The sequence below is a fragment of the Eretmochelys imbricata genome, chromosome 1 (assembly GCF_965152235.1).
Source record: "Eretmochelys imbricata isolate rEreImb1 chromosome 1, rEreImb1.hap1, whole genome shotgun sequence".
Classification (NCBI taxonomy): Eukaryota; Metazoa; Chordata; order Testudines; family Cheloniidae; genus Eretmochelys; species Eretmochelys imbricata.
The window spans coordinates 164544747-164565653 of record NC_135572.1 but is presented as its reverse complement, the minus strand read 5'-3'; the positions used below and the strand labels follow the sequence as shown (position 1 = coordinate 164565653).

The 20907-nt window shown below is 39.9% G+C and overlaps 1 protein-coding gene across 3 annotated transcripts in view; it reads right to left on the bottom strand.

The window, feature by feature from the left end:
* Window positions 1-20907, bottom strand: part of RUNX1 (RUNX family transcription factor 1) — a 210797-nt gene that overhangs the window by 103708 nt on the left and 86182 nt on the right. The gene's annotated exons all lie outside the window — the stretch shown is intronic.

The following is a 20907-nucleotide window of genomic DNA, read 5'->3' as shown; positions in this document are numbered from 1 at the left end:
TGGAAGAGGGTAACTTGGCTGCAATTCAACCCAGGCAAGGCTGAGGTTGTGCAGGTATGTCGGGGAGCCAACTAGAGAAATGGCACAGTTGATATGACCTCTGGACATCTGCCTACCTTTTGTTGGTCAGGTTTGGTGCAAAGGGAATGTTATTGAATCCCCAATCACTTTTGAATACACAAGTGCCAACAGTGGCCAAGAGCACATTGTATTATTTACTCTTGACCAGAAGTTTGTCACTTTTTCTTTTGGATGTGACCCAGGCTGGAGTGACCAATGCTTTTGTCACTTCAAGACTCTGTTACTGTAATATGGTTTACAGGAAGCTAAGTGTTGGGCAAATCACTTTCCCCATCCGCAAAATGGGGATTAAGACATCTTTGTAAAACCCATTGAGATCTACAGATGAAAAAGGCTATGCAAGTGTGCAGCATTATTAATTATTATTATTATTATTACACTTTAAGACCATTCAGAAGGTGCAGCTCTTAGTTGAAAGCCGTGTTGGTTAAAAAGTCTTTCTTTCTTTTGAGGCGCTCAAACTAGCCCCCTCCCCTGGTGTAGGCATGGGGTGGGGAGTTGGATACCCTTATGTTCAGGGAGAGATTCTCATCTGTGGAATATGCTTTCGGCATCAAATCCCAGATTTGTTCACCTTCAGCAGCCAGTGACACGCCCATTTGTTCTTCCGGGCTTTCCCCATGGGAAGGAATGAGTTGATAGGCAAGAGTAGGAAAGAGCTCAATTGTGGGGAGATTTCAGAGGTGGGACATTGGTCCTACTTATTGCTTTTACAATGAGTACCCTGAACACTGGATCTGCTGCTTTTTAAAAAAAAGATATAATTCAAGGCTCGATTAGGCACAGCTCTGTGTAAACTGCACATCCTGAGTGGCCCCCCGGGAGGGACTGTGTCTCAGAGACACTCTTCTGAGGCACAATCCACTCTCCGATTCCTCTTTTCTCCAAGGAGGAGGCAAAGGTGTAGTAATTTGCTGCTGGGCTATACCAGCAGTCAGTTATGGATACTCCCCAATGCTGGCTCAACTTTTCTGACAGGTTTGTTAGGGGTCAAAGCTAAGATTCTGTTCGTTCCTAGCTGCTCCCCGCCCACCTGCTTCAGGGTGTGTGAGAGTAACTGGGTGTGCAGTCCATGCAGACACCAGCATGCCCAGATCCAAGATCTGCATAGCCCAGGCAGGGGTAAGGTGCGCTCTTACTCCTCTTTAGTCCATTGCATGTAGATGTAGCTCAAGTCACAAGCTGGCCCTACATACACTATAAACTTTTTATATACAGGATATTTTTACTTTGTGTACTACATTGATGTCCATAAACTGGCATGCTGCAGTGAAGGATTGGTCAAAGTTTCCATTGCAAAGCCATTCTTCTGCAGTTTCTAATTTGGGCATTCCATATTGTGTTGGTTAGAAATTTGAAATGCAGGTTGGATGCAACTTAAAAAAAATGAAGTTGGTTACTCAAGGCAATGCTGTAGACAAAGCAGAGAACTGCTCTTCTGAAATACATAAACAGAGGGATCACATCTAAGACCAAGGAGGCAATTATTCCCCCTTTCTCAGCACTCAGATCACAGCAGGAGCAATGTATTTAGTTCTGGGCATCATACTATTGGCTATATATCAGTAAATGAGGGAGATTCCAGAGAAGAGCAACTACAGTGATTAAAGGTCTGGAAGGGACTACCTATAAGGAAAGATTAAAGGAATACAATATATCCATATATTTGAGGTAAAAAAGAAAGCCAAAGGGGACAGCATAACTGAGGTTTACAAGTACATAAAAGGGTACTATAAAAAAGAAAGGGAGGAACTGTTTTCATTAGTTTAAAAATGATAAGACAAGAAATAACAGATGCAAACTGAAGTAAGATAAGGTCAGTTTTAAGAGCAGGGGAAATTCTGATCATAAGATCAAATAGACAGTGGAATATGCTGCAACATCACTTGAACTTTCCAAGTCACAGCTTGAGAAGCATCTTTACGGAGAAAATTTAGAACTAGTAGGCACGGTGCCCAAAAACGCAGTGATGAACGATGACTTGGAAGCCCTAATGATTTTAAGCCAATTTACAGATGCTCTAAAAATGAACTTATAAAAATACTCTCTGGTTTCTGATAATTTCTTTCTTTGCACAGCTCAAAAGCAAGAAAATAAAAGGCTGAATTAAGAATTTCCCTTTAATATTATAATACTGTAGCTAATCTGAGAGTAGAAGCCCAGTTACCTGAGATACATAGGAGTGTGGGGTGTAGAGAGCATGGAAGTGAGTGACCTGAATAATTACTACTGTGTATGTGTGGCAGCTGGTTCTGAAGACTTAAATGAGGACTGTGTACCATTATACTGTGAGTTACATGCCTCTGTTAGTATAGATAACATCTTTCACACCTAGTGATTTCAATGGCACCTTTCTATACTAAGGTTTACATAATATCAGCCTACATGGGTTCATTGTAAGGTTTAGGCTTTTGATGGGATTTCATATACTGTGGTTGCAAGGACAGAGTGAATTGCTTTCTCCCCTTTCTTTCTCCCTCCACATCTTGTACACTGGTTCTAGGGTGAGGAGACAAGGTGAATTCTGGCAGCTCCTTCACTTAGCTGCCCATAGTAGAAAGCTCTCCTCAGTGAATTTGCTTAGCATTTTCAAAGTTTCACAAGTAAGCATCATGGAAATTGATTGTGCTTTGTGCTCTTCCTGGAGTTCACGGAGAGTGTGGATAAGACACACAATGACAAGTGATTACATCATGAGCCTCAGCTTCAGTTTTATTGGCTGAGATATAAGGCTGCCATTCTGTCTCTAACCCACTTTGTGATTTCAATTACAATAGAAGACATAATGTAGAAGATTACTTACCCTCTGACATCTTGGCAACACCTAGGAACTGCAGAGTGAGGTAAACACGCAACGTAAGTCTTAGCTCCAGTTACATTTCTCACAAAAATGAATGTATGTAGCACAGGACAGATTCTGCCACCTTTTCTCACACTGACTATTACCTTTAGTGTGATGGAATACACCCCTGTATTCACACCCTACACACTACTGGAATACTCTTTGTACAAAGTATGCCTTGTGAGGTATCATTTGAAACTCATAATTTGCTGGTCAGCATTGTCCTGATAAAATATGTGTGGCAACATCGAATGTGAAGTTATAAGATCCCTCTCTCTCTGTCCCTGCCCGCTGCATTTTCTACACCTGAGAAGACAAAAGGAAACAGCTGTTGGACTCTGGGGGGAGGGAGGTTCTGACTGAAGAGTTTGAGCAGTAATTTTGCTGGAAGCATGTGGAAAAAAAATTGGCTTGAATCTAATATAATTTGTTAAGTTAGGCACTAGTAAATGATTTTTCTTTATTTTTCTTGTACCCATTTCTGACTTTTATGCCTCAATACTTATACTCACTTAAAATATCTCTCTTTGTATTTAATAAACTTGTTTTATTGTTTTATTTAATCCAGTGTGTTTAAATTGAAGTTTCTGGGTAACTATATAAGATAACAGGCTAGTGTATATTACTGAAAATAAGATCGGAGAAAAACAAGGCTCAATTAGGGAAAGACCAAGTTAAAAATTACTTAGACAAGTTAGATATCTTCAAGTCACCAGGGCATGATGAAATACAGCCTAGTATACCCAAGGAGCTGACTGAGGAGATATCTGAACAATTAGCAATTATCTTTGAAAAGTCATGAAAGACGAGAGAGATTCCAGAGGACTGGAAAGGGGCAAATATAGTGCCAATCTATAAAAAGGACAACCCAGAGAATTGCAGACCAGTCAGTATAACTTCAGTACCTGGAAAGATAAAGGAGCAAATAATTAACCAACCAGTTTGTGACCACGTAGAAGATAATTATTTGATCAGTAATTGTCAGCATGTATTTGTCAAAAACAAATAATGTCATACCAACTGAACAGCTTTCTTTGACAGGGTAACAAGCCTTGTGGATAGGGGGAAGTGGTAGACATGGTATGTCTTGACTTTAGTAAGGCTTTTGATACTGTGTCGCACAACTTTCTCATAAACAAACTGGGGAAATACAAGCAAGATGGAGTTACTATAAGGTGGGTACAAAACTGGTTGGAAAACCATTCTCAGAGAGTAGTTATCAGTGGTTCACAGTCAAGCGGGAAGGGCATATCAAATGGGTTCCCGCAGGGATCATTCTGGGTCCAGTTCTGCTCAATATCTTCACCAATGATTTAGATAATGGCATAAAAAGTGGCAAAGTGCGGCCACTGGGAGCTGAGAGTGGCCGTATCTGCGGACGCTCAGGTAAACAAAACATCTCGCGACCCGCCAGGGGCTTGCCCTGAAAAAGCCGCGAACCAAATTTGGGAACCCCTGTATTAGTAGAAGTGTTGTAAGAAAGATACTACAAGTAATTCTTCAACTCTACTCTGTGCTGATTAGGCCTCAACTGGACTATTGTGTCCAGTTCTGGGCACCATATTTCAGGAAAGATGTGGACAAATTGGAGAAAGTTCAGAGAAGAGCAACGAAAATGATTAAAGGTCTAGAAAACATGACCTATGAGGGAATATTGTAAAAATTGGGTTTGTTTAGTCTGGGGAAGAGAAGACTGAGAGGGGACATGATAGACAAAGGACAGAGTTTTCAGGTACGTAAAAGGTTGTTACAAAGAGGAGGGAGAAAAATTGTTCTTCTTAATCTCTGAGGATAGGACAAGAAGCAATGGGCTTAAATTGCAGTAAGGCCAGTTTAGGTTGGACATTAGGAAAAACTTCCTAACTGTCAGAGTGGTTAAGCACTGGAATAAATTGCCTAGGGAGGTTGTGGAATCTCCATCATTGGAGATTTTTAAGGGCAGGTTGGACAAACACCTGTCAGGGATGGCCTAGATCATACTTAGTCATGCCTTGAGTGCAGATGACTGGACTAGATGACCTCTCAAGGTCCCTTTCAGTTCTATGATTCTATGATTCTACAAAGTCCAGGACTGGGAGTGTGTTGGGATCACCCTGCCATATAACCAAGGCTGGTAAGAATCAAGGTGTTACTGGCAGGCTGCAGTTAAAGCAAAGACATCTGGGAGTGACCTGTATGCTGGTATCTGGTTGTGAGCAGTCCAGATTGGAGGCTAAACACAAGACATTTCAAGGCACCCCAGATTACAGGGCAGGGGTGACACAGCACCCCTCCCCTCACTGGTCTGGATTGTACTCCAGTATGTCACACTGACTCCACAAGTAGACAAAATGGGAGACTACTCACAGGGTAAGGCTATACTGAATGTGAGTATGGTAGTAGTTTCTGGCCACATACTTTTAATATACACATGGCAAGGAGATTTGCTGAACAAGTAAGAAGGAGTTCTGAGAATGTCCATTTCTTGTTCTTCTGTAGTGCATACCAGACCTCAGATAGTCAGGTGAAAAAAAGGTCCCTGACCCAGCAATTGAGTTGCATGTTATTCACATACCACTGCCTTGATGAACCAAACATTTATTCCTTCTAACATTCGTGGTGCACATCGAAAAATGACTCTACACAAAGAAGGCATTTTGCCTCTGAGCTGTTAAGGGACCATGCTTGGGATTTTCACCACAAGATCATTTGCCTGAATCAGAGATGGAGGAAGAAAGCCTAACTGAAATGCAAAGGCCTATCAACCACGATCATCACCACTAATGCATTTTCACAGCCACAGACGAAGCCGCAAGTTAATCTCATAAATTGTTTCTTTTCCACTTAACATTCCACCTGCAACTGATTGCTCAGTGTACCACTTAGATGCTCTAGGCTCTGATATATTGTTGCCAGTCTTATTATAGCCTTTCCCCCACTATGGAACAGCTTTAGTATATAATCTAGTTTACGGTAATGTATATGCAACAGGATTAAGAATAGACTTGAAGAAAGACGTCATTTCAAATAATCAAGATACAGACTTTAATGTTATAATAATTAGAAAATATTTTATTATAAATATTTTACATACATATGTAAAATGAATTCCAGTTAAATGCTGATTTGTTTAATCCAAGAAATTAACATAATTTTAATATATCAATATGTCACCTTCTTCTGGAATTCATCTTGTAAGATTTGTTTGCAATGCTGGTATGAGTGTGTACACGTTAGAGTCTAGAGAGGGGTAAGGCTGTTAGGTCATTTAGTCCATCTCCTTGCCAGTATAAGAATGTTCATTATTGTGTTTTTTCTGGTTTAGCTGTTTTTTGTTTTGTTTTGTTTGAAATATGGCTGTGGATTTTTGCTATGTGTTTGTACAGCATCTAGCACAATGGGGTTCATGACTGGGGCTCCTAAGTATGGCCACTAACAAATAACAACAATAAAAGGGATTTACAGGCAGGATTTGCTATATGTATGTGTATGCACACTGTGACAGGGTGCTGGGCAAAGGGTTGCAGATTCAGCCCTCTGTGAGCCCCGCTCCTCATTAGGGGAACAAATTAGGATGGGTTGGAGGTAACTTGGCCCTCATTGGGGAGGTGGAGACAACTGCTACCTAATTAGCCCAGGGCTGCATAAAAGCCACAGGGAAAGGAAGCCAGGGGAGAGCAGAAGAAAAGGAAAAGGGGAGGGAATGTGAGCAGGAAGGTAGCTCTCCACTCCCTCCTGCCTGCAGATGGTGAAGAGTAACTTGTACATGGTGAAATGGTGGTGGGAACAAGCCTGAGAATAAAGTGTACCAGTGGTTACTAAACACTGGGTCTCCAAGTGACTTTATCAACTCAACAGGGATAGGAGCCAAGAGGGCCCTGCCACACCTTGCTACACACACTCACACTTTTATATACAACACAGCCCCAATCTTTTAAGAGCTCATGTTGTTAATTATATTTCACTAGTGATTGTACATAACTGCCTTTATTTGCTAGCTGTGTATTTATTTGTTTTTAGTGAATCTGAAGTCAGTTGGCCAGATCCACAGCTGGCATAATTCAGCATTGCTCCATTGATATCAGCATTGATCAATTGGCAGCTGAGAATCTGTATTTAAAAAGAACTCTTTTACTGGGTCTTTTCACCTTTGGAAATTACAATCATTGTAAGATACAAGTTACTTTACCAAAAATTCGAACACAATTGCCTCCACAGTAGCATGAGTGAATAGAGGGAGGTTTGCAAAGCAATGGATATCCTGCATATCAAAACAATAAAGTATAATAATAGAAAAGATGCAGATAAGGGCCTGATTCTGCATTCCTCATGCAACTGATTCTCCCACTGAAACAAATGTATACCCAGGCAATGCCGAATTCAGGCCTTTCATGATGCTTTTTATGGCATGGAATCTTTTCCTAATCCTTATGTTTGTTAAAGTGTCTAATGATAGGAGCTTATTCTTCCCCATATTATTTACATTTTTTATTTTTCATAATCTTCTCTTTTTCAAATGGTACTCAGCTTCCAATAGTATTCTTACAGTGTAACTAACTCACTTGAATAGCTTTATTTGACATTTCGTTAGCTATTATTCAATTATTTTTTGGGCTGACATGTGCAGGCATCTGCAGTACTTTCTATGTCGGTGGGCTATGGCTACATTAGGACTCTTTTATCAAGCAGTGATAGGAAATACTGGTCTCCACCACCACAAAAAAGCTAGGGGAGTTTTAAACAGGTCTGGATATCCAGAACCATGACCCTAGTGAGTAATTCATTCTGGAGACAGATTCATTTTTATTTAACCCTCCTCCCCCAAAATGCCTATTTTTATTGCTATAGGGAGAAAAGTTTTTGAGCCTTAAGAATCAGGACAGAAGACGCTAAACAAATTGTGGCAATTCCCTTTGGCTCTCCATGACCTAACACTCTCTCCCTTTCCAACTCCAACTCCTATGAAAGAAAAAAGACTCAATCCTCAACTGATGTAAATCAATACAGCTCCATTCACTCCAGCCAAGGATTGGGGCCAGAGATGCATTTCTGACATTGGCTGATTATGAAGCCAAGATATGACCTTCTGAGGACACATTCAGTAAGCGATAGATGGAGCCCCAGTCATTTTGGATAAGAGCACAAATAGCAGAGATAACATTTTAAAATAATGCTACACTGACTGGCTCAGTAAACTGTTAGTGGGATAGGAGAGAAGTTGTTAGATTCATGGTTCAAGCCCAGGTCAATAGAGAACATTGACAGCTATTTGGTAGTTTGTGTGAAATCAGATGATGGTATCAGTTTATTTTCAGCTGGACAAGGTAGCCCCAAAATAGTAGCCTTAGCAGAATGGTGAGTGGCCTTAGCAGAATGGTCATAGACTGAACTGCTGTTTGACCTTCCAAGGTGGGGTTGAGGCATACTGGTAGGGCAAGAGCTTACATTGTTGCTGCCTATTCTGATAAATACAGGATTGCATCCTCCTTGACTGTCAATCAGGCACCTCAAAATACTAAATTCACTTCAAATATGCATGAATAAGGATACAATTTTGGCACAAAGGTCATGGAAATAGCAACTTTGAATAAAATCAGTGAAATCTTGGAAATGGCTGTGAAATCACATTTGCTTAGGCCCCCAGATTGAGTGGTTTTGTGACCTGATGCACATGGATGGGTATGGAGGGGAGGACCAGCCAAACCTGAGTTGCACGAAGACTGTATGCTAGGTCACAACATCCAGAGCCTCATGAGACAGGAGCCACCACTGCAGGGTGGGCTCGCTTTCCAGTGTCCCTCCTGCCTGCCCTGGCCTTATCTTTCAGCACCCCCACTATACTCCTGCGTATGCTGCTGTACCAAAAACTACATTATTTGGAGACCCTGCTGTGACTTATGTTTTTTTTCCCTGCACCACTTTCATGAAATTTACTAAAAATTTCCATGCAAAAATTCTAGCTTTAAAAACAAATAATCACAAAAAGAAAAAAGAAAAAGGAAAAAAAAGGATTACTTTGTTTTGATTGGAAACCATCAATATTTCTTCAGGACGCTTGTTTTTTAAAACACGTTTTTTCTTTATCCAGTTAGATTTCTATACCAGCTTCAATCTACAATAGATCTCCCGTGGAGGTCACAGCGAATCATAATAGACAAAACTGGACACTTCCTCTCAAGTCTCCCACCCTCATCTGTCCACGATTAGATCTGTACATGAGTGAAAGATGAGATACACTTCTCAGTGAGAGAGATGTGAAAATTATCCCCAGTTCTCTGAGGTAGCGGGATTCTGAGACACATGATGTGAGAATATAGTGGGTTAGACTGAGTTAATGCTGCCTTCTTATCCTTTCATGTAATTGCCAAAGAAAATGAAGAAATCCAACAAGGATAATCAGTTTAGGTTTCCTAACTCAAGTGTACAATATTTTAAACAACCTTAACTATAAAATCTTATTGGGCCTGATTCTCTGATCCATTAACCCCAAGTGTAACTCCACAGTGATTTAGTAGAGATCTTCTTGATTTACACAGTGCAAGTCAGAGGAAAATTGAGTCATTTGAGTTTAGTTGTGTTAAAATAAAAAATCTGCAAAGTTTCAATAGATTAGTTACAAATCAACTCTCAAATAGCTATTAAAAGTATAGAACATTGATAAGCATGAACAAATCTGTATAGAGTAGCAAGACATAGTGAATTGTACGCCGACTATCTTAATATTAGCCACTCCATAAGCTACATTTATTTAAAAGGGAATTTACTGTATACTCAGGCAAATATCCTAGCAAGTTTGGTTTGGGAGCATATCTGTTTACAGCCTTTCATTAGCAGATGTGGTGTATGATACCAGGGACACAATGGGTTATCTATACATTGCCAAGTTTATTTTGAGCACAATGCTACACTGTAATCTGTTTTTCCCTTCAGTACTTATGCAGGATTATGAAATTACGCATTAAAAGTGCTTTAGCCCTGTTCTATGTTAGGCAATATTCAAGCCTTTCTTAGCCAATGTGTATTTTGTTTGCATGGTTTTTAAATGGGAATTATAAAACTGGGAGTGTCCAGAGGAAGAATGATCACTGCTAAATTGAACCTAAACATAACTATGTCAAACAACTTTATCTCCTCATGTGATTTATGCACTAAACAAAGCATTTCTCATGTGGTCCACTATTTATTTACAGAGTATCAAAAGGGATGTTTTTTCGATCTACTGGATAGCAAGAATTACACCCATCACCTGAAAACTAAATCTAAAATACAGCAGATCTTTCCAACTTTTATAATTTTATTAAAGCTGAATTTGTATGCAGTACTTATATAGTGCATACACACCAGCCACAGTTTATGGTGTTGCCTCCTAATCACTTCCCTCCCATCACCTCATAAATCACTCCTTAGACCATGCTGCTGGAGAAAGGACTCTCTAGAAGGACAACATGCTGCTGCTTTAGAAAGCAAAAAATATTCTTCAGATGTTCCAAACTACTTCAGACGTAGGGTATGTTTATCACTTGCACTATGCCCTGAAAGAAACATTGGGATGGTGTCTCATTTTCTTGGCTGAATGCTATTTTTGAATAAGCGTACCAAACATCACATTTTCGGTCATTATTTTTTGTCTTTCTCCTCAGTACATGCAGAACAATGCTACTGGGAGAAAAAAAAAATGGAATAGCAACTCTTAGAGACTGAACTGGTATATGGCTTATAATTTTACAGCCATATGCCACGTATTATGTCTTAAAGCCCATATGGAAAATTAGCCTGGTTGAACTCTGTTCAGTATGTACATGTTATCACCAAATGATTAGACAATACCTCCAAAACACTGTATAATGGAAACAAGGAGCATACCCCTCTCTTGACAGAACAATAGTATATGTTGACTTCAGCACAGAATTTGGCCCAGAATCTCTGATTTAGAACCAATGGGATTAGGACTTCAAAAGGGCAGCACTGGGTAGATATCAGAACATAAGGTATTCCCTTGTTTAGTTTAAATATAACCTTTATAATGTTAACAGTAAACAGCTGAGAATCACACCATGCCAACTGGTTGAAACAAAAATCGATAGGAGGAAAGTGAAGGAATATTGTAAAATGGGAATTAAAAATAATAGATGTGACAAAATTATTCTAGAATTCCTAACCCTCATTCTGGCCTTCTATCCTTGTTCAGCATGGCTTTGAATAGAACAATAACTAGCCATATTAATAATCATACTCGGGTCATATTACGCAACCCAGGTCCCTTTTGCATCACGATACTGTATTGTATAGCTATGGATATAATTAGTGGAAAGGGTCAGCTAAGAACAGTGATAATATCAGGATGATGTAAAAGAAAACAAAATCTGAATTTTGTCAAATATATGAAAGACCGAACATATTGTATTTCATTCTGGCAAATGATTCATTTGAAAAGCACCATAAATAACATTCTCAGCCTATGTAGAACTAAAACAGAATTGACCTAAGTGGAACCTACTGAACTGACCAATGTGTCATTCAAGCTCAAGTTATTTTGTCAAATGATATTTTTCTCTTTAGCTTTGATATGAAACAAAAACTCTTTTTTATTTCATTAATATTTTTTGAAGGATTTAAAGATGTAATATATGGGCCAGACCTCCAGCTAGTGTAAATCAGCATAGCCAGTCGGCATAGCTCCATAGATTTTAATACACATTTATTGACAATTCCCATTTACACTAGTTATCCCGTATGATAACATTGCTTTTCTGAAGTAGCGAAAATGCCAAAAAGCAAGTACTGCCTAATTGACTTAATCCTACCCCTAAAGTCAGTAGCAAAATTCTCACTGACTTTGATGAAACCCAAATCCACAGTGCTATAACACAAATTACCTTTAAATTTCTTCAGAGGAAACACTTAATTCATTTTTGAAAATCTTACAACATATTTAACAGTCTAGGGAAAGCCAATGTATATACACGAATGTATTTGCTTTGTTTGCTCCAGTAGAAATCATATACTTTTAAGCTCCTTCCCATCAAATAGTTTCCATGTTTACACAGTAGTAGAGATCTCCATGATAACACACCAACAAAAACTTTTGAATAGAAAGATAAATAAACCTTTACCAAAGATACCAGTGGTTGCTCTGTTTCTCCTCATCAGGTACATGGCCCAGGATAGAGGAGATGACATGCCAAACTGTCCACGGTTCATGTTTAAGTTTAATATGATAACCAAGAAGTAGCCAGACTCTCTGCAAAAGACCAGGAAAAACTAAACAAGACCAGAATGGAGCTCTTCCTTTTCACTTCACTCTTTTTCTGCCCTAGAGATCATTATTTAACACAAGCAAATTGAAAAATGACATGCAGTCATGCTTAATATGTTTTTTTTTCTTTTCACTAACCAAACTCACAAGAGACTTCACTTCTTTTTTTTTGCCTCAGGCACTTATAGACTTGAAATTTTCATTTAGCTACTCATATGATTTCCCCCCCTACCCAATTAGAGTGGAAATGGATGAAGATTTACAGTTTACAGGTTTGCTGCTGGAAATGAGGTTGTAACTGTTTGATGGAATATTTTGTTGTTGTTTTTGCTGATAAATTGTCTTCAGGATACTAGTATCTATTACCAGTAGATAGAGTAATAAATACGTAAAGAATAATAATTAATAACTATAATTATTTTTATATAGTGTTTTCATACTCAAAGCACTTTACAGTCATGAACACCATACAGTGGTACCATAATAGTGCTTTTATTTACAAAGAGAAGATTATTTCAGGGACTATATTGTGCAAGTTATGGCCAAACCCTGCTCAGTCTATTCATGGGAATAATCCTATTGAAGTCACTGGGACAAGTACTTGTATGAGTGAGGAGAGAAGGATTTGGCCATTTCTTTGTGCTGATAATTGTAAAACAGCACAAGAACAAAAGTTAGCCGATACCCGTGCAGCTTGCAACTGTACTAACAGACAAAGTTATACACTTTACTACTGTAGAATGTAGAAGTATATAATTCTTCATAGGAGCATATGAATTAACATGAGAGACTTAAAAAAAATAACATCTGTTCTGTCACTATGAAATTCAGTGACTTCACAGAGTAGAGCTTAAGTGCTCATGAAAATGTGTATTTGTGAATATTTTGAAAACGTTAAACCAGATTCACCAGTACATTCTGCTTCTTTTGCAAGCTGGATTTAACACTGCTTTGTGTCACTGAAGTGGAGCAAGGAGGCAGAGCATAGCAGTGAATCTGGCCTATTGACTTCACAATGTGAATTTATATTGCACTGTATTTAGGGTAAAGCATTTTTGGAATGACACAGACAATGAGTGTATAGGCCAGGGTAGCAATCATGAACTCAACAGCTCATATAATGGTTAACATTTGATTTTTATTTTTTTTTAAAGAAAGGGAATTTGACTAGAAAGCTAAAAATATTTCCTATTTGTCTTCACTTAATCTTTTGTGCCCCATTTCTCCATCTGTAAAATGGGGAGATAATTATATACTGTAGTGACAAGGAGGATATAAGTATCTAGATAAGCAATGGTAAATTACACCTGGAAAACTTCAGAGATAGGCAGAGAGGACATTGCTTTAGGGTACAATAAAACAGAACTTCACCAAGAGCAGGCCCTTAGGGCCAGATCCAAAACCACTGAAATCAAAGGGAGGCTTTTAATTGACTTCAGTGGGCTTTGGATCAGGCCCTTAATGATAACCATACAGAAGCCCACCTTTGTACTGCACTGCTGACTGGGTAGCAGCCCACATTCTGCTATATAAACATTTCTAAAGACTTCTCTTTTTTTAGGAAGTGTATATGATCATTTTATCATATCAGGATTTAGGGTATTTTATTTTTTTAACAGCATGGAGAAAGTAACAGCTCATGTACTGAATTTTGAGTTTCAAAATATTGGCTCAATCCTTGCCACCATTCAGTGTGTGGTGCCTTACTGAAGTCTATTGGCCGGTATGTGTGTATGGATGGAGGGAAGCATTAGGCCCTTAGATTTATTATGGCTATGTCACTTACCAAAATTCATATTTAAAGTTGAAGCCACTGTGGAGTTTTTATATATGATATAAAATAAAAAAGCTTCTTTGCAGCTGTAATTTGACATGAAATCTCAGCTAACACATTTTGTGACCAATGCCCTGATCCAACAAACACCTACTTTTAAATTAAGTTTATTTTTTTAAACTCCTGTTACATAACAGGAATAGCACCATAGCTACCACAAAAGATGCATCAAATTTTAAATTTATGGCTGGCTAAACCTGATGTAGAGATTTGTGTAGTAGCTGTTTGTCTTTTGATCTCATACTGACCAGAAAAACAAGAAGCATTATTATTTTTCTTCTTTATTTTCACAGTCTGTCTTAGGTAACAGAAAAGAGATCTTTACAAGCACTGCACCTAATTTCCCCAGGAAAAAAATGGAGAAGGGGAAAAAAATGACATGAAATGCTACAGCACAACCTTTACCATCCTAGTCATTGTTGCACAAGCTTGTGTTGTAACATTATTCAACTGTAACAGAAGGCCTGGGAGGGACCTCAAGCAAATGTTTCATCAACTGCACAGCAAGATGTTTCCTGGGTTTTGCAGACAGTGGTTCAGTGAAGGTACAATAATCTCTGTTGCCGACCAGATAAAGCACCCCTGCTAGCCACTATCTTCAAATGCTAACAATATGGATAACATTCTTTCTTTCCATGCCATTGGCTCCGAGCTTTCGCAATTTACAGATCTTTATTACTAGATTCCTTCATTCATGTTTATCAGACAGTTTTCATCTTCCTTTTCCTAATGCTTGGTACCTCTCTATCAGAGTTTGAGCATCTTGTGTACATTTACATGAAGATAAGAAATGATGGGGCTGTATAATGGACACCTTTGTTGCCACCAGAATGCATAGACTTCTAGGGAAAATGGAGTTCAGATTGTTAATGGAGTTGGGGTTTTTGTTTGTTTTTAAATTTGTTATTATAATATTATGCTTTTGGTTGAGCCTGGTGATATAGTAAACTGAGTAGGATTTTAAAGACTTTGACTTCAATTTCCTTTTATTTTGTGGTTTCTGCTATGTAGAGGAAGCTTCCGATTCTTGCAAGAGAAAATTTTCACCCCCGTTTAATGTGCTGTGACAGTCTTGGCAGTCTGATACATGAGAATGAGACCCCAGTTGTATTTTTATTGCCTCCGACATGCTCACAAGCCCAGAGGCCTCATCTCAGATGTCTTCTACAGAAATGTCTAGCACCAGAAAGTGGCAAGGGCAGAAGAGAGATGATAGTGGCATTCTTAATTCCTATATATGCACAGGAAAAATGTTTATGATGCTAATTCTAGACTCAGTGCATATTTAAGGAACAAGTACAATAGGCTAAGACAGTCGTTTCAACACTTGGGACCTAAGTTTCAAAGGTGCCGTGTATCTGCAACTCTCATTGACTTCAGCTGGAGATGTGAGTGCTCGGCACTTCTGAAAATCCGGCCTTTGATAATATTTTCATTGAAGATGGCATCACAATAAGCAAGGGCACGGCATGCAGTTTACAACTAGTCCACAATGGTTTTCACAAATTGTTTCCTAAAGCAAAAATATACATGCAAGTTTAAAATAAAAGGGAGTAATAGAGAGCAAGACTGTGCTATTTTATGGTGCTCCATTTGTGTGTGGATGAAAAGCAAGCACAAAACAGTGGTGGAGCCAGGTTTCCAATCTGACAGTGACATTAGCAATATATCCTCAAAGTTTTGATCTTAAAACTCAATCAGTTAACAAAAACTGGTACTCTCCAAAAGTCACACAGTATTTTAAGTGTTGTCTTAGATGTCTGTTCTCAAAGTTCAGAGTCACCCTAAATCTATTTATTTACTTGTAATGTTGATGTTTAGTCAAAAAAAGTGACTGGCTTCTGTGTAGGAGTAACTGATGAAATTCTATGGCCTGTGCAGGAGCGGCACTAAAAATTTTGCCGCCCCAAGCAGTTGCCGCCGAATTGCCGCTGCGGGACACAGACTGCCGCCCCATTCTCAATGCCGCCCCAAGCATCTGCTTGGAAAGCTGGTGCCTGGAACTGGCCCTGGGCCTGTGTCGTTTAGGAGGTCAGAGTGAGGCTTTAATGGTCTCTTCCAGCCTTAAAATCTATTTTTAAAAAAAACAACTCCAGAAAGGTTATCCAAGATGGTATTGAGAGCCCTACTTTCTGGTAGAGTATTTTTAGGTTTCTCTGAACTGAGCTAAGTGAATTACATATTTTGAAATATAATTCCAACAAAAAGAGAGGCAGGTAAAATAAATAAAATAAAACAGGACATATTACATATCCTGTTTTCAACGTATAGCACCATCTTTAACTGGCTTTGAAGCACTGAATCCTTTTTGCAGAGTGTTTAGCAACTCTTCCTTGAAGCAGGTTATTTTTCTATATGCTAGATGTCTCACACATTCTCTGGTGATTCTGACAGGATTGGTAAAGTGCAGTCGAGGGCGGGATTCCCTAACAAATACATAGAGCTACTGTGTAAAATCCAAAAGACAATGACTTCTTTGTTGGGATGTTTGCACAGGCTTCCACTGTGCAAAAACTTGGCATACTCTTCTAAGAGGCCACACCTTGAGAGACAGTTTGAGTTGCAGCTGTTTCATTTTATTTACTTTTTGGCGTCTTACTAAATATTTAAAAGGTATCAAAAGCTAATATTTTGGCAGGCTTTTTTTTTCCCATTAGTGCCTTCTTTAAAAATAGTCTACGTTGTAAAGTGGTTACTGTCAGAAAAATACCCAGTATTTCAAGTCTGTACTCACACATTTATTGCATTTCCTGCTAAGAACAACAGTCTGGAGCGATGGCTATGCCTGAACAGCCCAAAACGCTGCAGTTTAAATATGAAATATCATCATTTAAGCTATAGCATGAAAGACAGCTTCATGTGTAGAACCTACGTATCATTCATTTATTTATTTCCTTTTTACCTCCCGTTCTTGCCTTCATGGCTTCTGCAGACCATTGCTGCAGATCTGCCCAGAAGCAGGAAAATACTGCTTCAAGTGCACACATCAGCCAGGAGGGGGAGCTCCTTAATGACCAGCCAGGCCAGCAATCCCCAAATCAGCTAGCTGTATCCACTGCCAAGTGACAACTCACTCTTCATCTCAGAGCATCTGGCCAACCTCTACTTCTCTTCTTTGATGTCTGCAGACACAGAGCTCTAGACTGACAAGTTGTTTCCATCTATCCTCAGCTAACAACTATTACCACAAGAGAACTGCTTTGCAATAATATACAAGTGGTAAGTACACATGTGTAAACACACACACACACACACTTTTCTCAAGCCAAGCTTAAATTCAGTACACATGATTTTCTGCTTATATCAGACGAACTTAGCTTGTAATCACTGAGGTACCAAAAGACTGAGATAGGGTCAAAATCTCTGCTGGCACAGCTCCAATGATTTTACTGGTGTTATGCCAGCAGAGAACTTGGCCCGTAGACTCAGAACTGTCTCCTGAACTGGTTTAAAATAAAGGTAGCGCTGATGTGCCTATGGAAACCTCAACATGGTCAAATGTGGAGGCTGCAACTTTATTACCATCTAATATCAAACCAGGGCAAATCACCCAGCAGAGGTGTTCCTGTACGGATTTCAACTGACACCAATGGCCCTAGGCACCCTCAACCTGACGGGGAGTATGAAGGACATGCCCCCTGTACACCCTTAGGTCAGGCAAGAGATCCTGACTGGAAGCCAGAGTCCCAACCTTCTCCATGCCAGAGTTAGAAGAGATGAGATAAGAGAAGCTACAAGCTGCACCAGACATCAAGGCCATGCCACTATTGGGTTTTAGAGTCCTTCACTGGTCCCTTTCAAACCCACCAACTGCACTGGAAATCACCAAAGTTAGGACAATTATAATTTAACCCCTCAAACCCAGAGCTCCTGGATGTAGAGTGCAAGGTGAAAAAAACTCACACAGCCACTCACCAGTTTTGCCCTACAGGAAAAATTCCCTTCCAGACCCCCAAACTGGGAACCAGCCTAACTTCCAGCATTGTACAGATTTAGCAACCTTTTGAAAGATGGAAAGGGTGGGGCTGAAACAACAGCTTCCCCACCCAGGAAGAAAACTGTACACTCTCTCACACACCCCCCCCACACCAGATGGGAGCCAATCATTTGGTCCCACACCACCTCTACTGCCCAATGGCTGCAGTGGTAGGCTGGATAAGACCCAGAGCCTGGACTTGGATGCAGCATGTAACCCCTCCTGTCCCCGCATGCTATGCCACACAAGGAAGGAGGAGGTGGGAAGAAGAACCATCTGCATGTGCCTGAGGTGAAGAAATGGAGAGGGCATGTGGGCTATTTGCCTCAGTTGTTCCATCTGAGATCCTGCCCCAACGGTACCTTCACAGGCCCCAGCTCCACCAAAGCTCCCTCGTGGCTAACAGGTCAAGTATTTTAAAACAGAGCATACTGGTTATTTTAGAACCTTAGCCTGCTTGTTTCCTCAAACTGAAAATGTAATGAGGGGCCACATCACACGGAGCAGCCTGATAGATTTTGGATAGAAAATATCTTGTAATCAGAGAGGGATGACAGGTGTGTCATCTGCCTCTCAACAACGCCCCTCCCTGGCTCGCTGTGAGGGCTGAACAGAGAGAGTCACAGTCGAACTTTTATTAGATAAACCAAGTTTTAAAAGAAAACAAAACTACATAACAGGTAAACAAGGGAGAGAAGAAGTCATGGGATATGAGAGCAAAGGTAGCAACTGCCATATTCCAGTGAAATGTCTTGAAATTTGACTTACATTTATAAGGCTTTATTCTGGCTTTTACATTAAGGGCCTGCATTGGAGAAGAGGGAGGCTGTTCCATCTCAGCACCAGTCTCTAGGGGCATTCTGGCTGGCTCAGCCTGTATTCCTCTGGGAGCCCATGCCAGTGAGTGAGTTGAAAGGGGGAATGCATACTCCCTCCTTTACTGGTCCTACTCCACTGACAGGTGTGGCAGAGGTAGAGCCATGCTACCGCCATTCTCCCCAATCCCACATGCTATGGAGCGTCTAGTTCTCATTAAAGAGGATCCGGCCAGGTCATGAGATTGCAGAGGAATTCAGACTACCCAGAGTGTAATTGCCTTTATGTGCTTTACACTGCAAGTCCTTGTTCTGTGAAAAAGATTTCCCACCACAATCAAAAACAAAATCCCATCCCTCTCAATCCTAATCCCTCTTCCCCCCCAAAACCTGCAATCTACCTAAATAGGGTCCCTTACAGCCAGGGAAAGGAGAAGAACAGAAGGCTTCTTGAAGTCCACTTGGGACCTTGCCATGCATCCCTGGTTTATCTACAAGAACCTAGACTGAGGATGCCCCTTGTGAAGTTCTGTTAGGGGATGAAGGAGTGCTTGTGCCCTCCTCACATAGCCTGGATCTCCAAAGACTCAGAGAACAATCTTCATGTTTATTCTCGCTGGGAGACTCTCTTGTTGCTACGGAAGGGAGTCTGCTATCCAAACTTTCTAATTCCTTTAGCAGCTGCCTTTGCCTGGCAATCCAGCATTTTCACAATTTTGTACCCTCCACCACTCTTTCTACCCCTGTAGCCTATTCAATAATGTTGATTAGGCTTCAGGGCAGAAGCAGCATTTTGCACTTTCTTCTAGGGCAGGATTTCAGTTTGGGAGAAAGCTCAATCTTGCTTTCTTTAATAATTCAAATGGCAGTATTGTGTGGATACTCTTAACTGCTACTTAAAAGTAATTAATTGATTTTCTGACATATCAGTTAACAATGTATTGCACTGACATGAAGTTGTGATTTTGCTGTTGATTGGGCTAGATGACTAGATGCATCATACTCAGTTCAGGAGTTTAGTTTAGAAGACTCTAAAAATATTCAGCTATAAAAGGAAAGGCATTTTACAAGTAGTGTTGTCTAAAACTTGAACCCATATGCAACTTTAACTGCTGTCAAATGAAAGTATTGCATTGTTATTGCAGTGGACTGGTAGTATTTAAATTTAGAACATCCAGTACGTATGAAAACACACACACTGAATTTAAACAAGAATGATATCTACAGATGTGTTTTCTGTATCACACCCCTGCCCCCCCCGCACTGAGAGAAGTCACTGAAGTTTCTACATTGTTTATAATAAGCCTAGTACCCCATTTGAAACTCCTAAATGCTGAGGACATATACGGATGACTCTGAAACACCAGCAGAAAGAAGGAAGACAAAGAGACAAATCCTGGGGTCAGGAGATGGGCTACATAGCCTTTCATCTCTATTGCAGGTCATCACTTCCAATCAACTCTAAGTTAGCAGTGATTAGAAACTGTGCTTGTCTCTATAAATATGTGCAGCAGTCACAGGGATAAATAAATTATATGAGCCAAGGCCAACCTTTTCAAACCTGGTGTATAAAATTAGGCACTTAAACTAAAAGAGATCTGATTTTCTGCACCTTTAGCGCCCCTTGACTTCAATGGGATTTTTTTCACTCGCTGAAAATCAGGTCCCTGTTACTTAGCTACCTAATCATGGATTCAGAAGTTTACCTTAAGGTATTCAGGTTTGAAAATTTTGGCCTGAATACACAGTGGAGAAGATCCTATCAGAAATATTTTCACTTGTTAGGGATGATGTGACATTAAGAACATAAGAACAACCATACTGGGTCAGACCAAAGATACATCTAGCCCAGTATCCTGTCTTCCAACAGTGGCCAATGCCAGGTGCTCCAGAGGGAATGAACAGAACAGGTCATCATCAAGTGATCCATCCCCGTCGCCCATTCCCAGCTTCTGGCAAACAGATGCTAAGGACATCATCCCTGCCCATCCTGGCTAATAGCCATTGATGGACCTATTCTCCATGAACCTATCTAGTTCTTTTTACCCATTTGTGGCTCTGCTTTGCTTCATCATGTGTAAATCATACAATCAAATGCCTAACTTTTAAAAATACTTCTCATAA